General features: G+C 51.4%; 1 pseudogene; it reads left to right on the top strand.

Annotated features, from left to right (window-relative positions):
- The window catches only part of LOC108298436, a 15,078-nt pseudogene that overhangs the window by 2,799 nt on the left and 10,745 nt on the right, over window positions 1–1,534 (top strand).

Here is a 1,534-nt window from a genome sequence, read left to right on the forward strand (position 1 = left end):
GCTGGAAGTCCAAGATCAAGGTGCCAGAGCAGGGTTTGTTTCTCCTGAGGCCTGTCTCTTTGGCATGCAGAAGCCCACCTCTGGCTGTGTCCTCACATGGCCTTTCCTCTGTGTGTGCACTCCTGCTGTCTCTTCCTCTTCTTCTTTTTTTTTTTAAATGAGTTTCACTGTGTCACCCTGCAGTGTCACAATCTTCACTCACTGCAACCTCTACTTCCAGGGTTCAAGTGATTCTCCTGCCTCAGCCTCCCAAGTAATTACAGGCATGCACCACCATGGCCAGCTAATTTTTTTTTCTTCCTTTTTAAAATAAAATTTGAGACAGAGTCTTGCTCTGTTGCCAGGCTGGAGTGCAGTGGTGCAATCTTGGCTTACTGCAACTTCCGCCTCCTGGGTTCAAGCGATTCTTCCTCCTCAGCCTCCCGAGCAGCTGGGACCACAGGCCCGTGCCACCATGCCCAGCTATTTTTTGTATTTTTAGTAGAGATGGGGTTTCACCATTTTGGCCAGACTGGTCTCAAATTCCTGACCTCAAATGATCCACCCATCTCGGCCTCCCAAAGTGCTGGGATTACAGGTGTGAGCCACCGTGCCCAGCCTCCTCCTCTTACAAGGACACCCATCCCTATTACAGTAGGGCCCCATCCTTACGATCTCATTTAANCTGCCTGGCCACAGGACCCAGTCTTATATCAGAGAGCCTGGGAATGTTCCCCTTTGCCCTTATCTCTGCTCTAGGGTGCATCCTGGTGTGCTGCTAGCTCGGAGATGCAAAGTGGGTAGCAGACCAATGGGTTCCTAGGGGCAGTGTCCTGGACCAGCCTCCGCCGCTCCCCACTTTGTGTCTTGGACAGCTTGCTGAGGAATCTCACTCTGGTGACCCAGCACCTGAAAGTGATTTACACAAACCAAAATGCCGTCTGGTCAAAGTTTAAAACCATCTTCTCCACCATCTCTGGCCTCATCCATTATGCACCAGTGTTCAGAGACTATGTCTTCCAGAGCATGCAGGAGTTCTATAAGGACAACGTGCTCTACATGGAGATCAGAGCCAGGCTGCTGCCGGTGAGCTCAGCTCTACTCTTTGCTCCTCCCACCTCCTTTGCCCCTCTCATCTCCTTTGCCCCTCCCACCTCCTTTGCTCCTCCCACCTCCTTTACTCCTCTCACCTCCTTTTCTCTGGCCTGACTCAGATCTTAGCTGGTAGCAGACAGAATACTGATGAATTGCCTACCCATGTCTCTGGTGCAGAGGGACATGTGCCTTTCCAGGGGCCACCATGAGCAAGAAAACCTGAAATGGACTGTGCAGGCCCCAGCAAAACTGGGAACACATCCCTTGCTGCCCTTTGCCCATTTCTCATGGTTTTCCCATTCTGCCCTCTTCCATGATACTCACGGCCTGGTGACATGAGCTGAGAAGGAGGAGAACTAGGATAGCGCCATCTTAGGGGCCAAAAGAAGGGGTTTCAAAAATAAAGGGAGTCACATGGCAGGGTGAAGGCAAGAAACATGCAGGTGGATAATCACCCATG

This window comes from Cebus imitator, unplaced genomic scaffold (genome assembly GCF_001604975.1).
Source record: "Cebus imitator isolate Cc_AM_T3 unplaced genomic scaffold, Cebus_imitator-1.0 Scaffold960, whole genome shotgun sequence".
NCBI lineage: Eukaryota > Metazoa > Chordata > Mammalia > Primates > Cebidae > Cebus > Cebus imitator.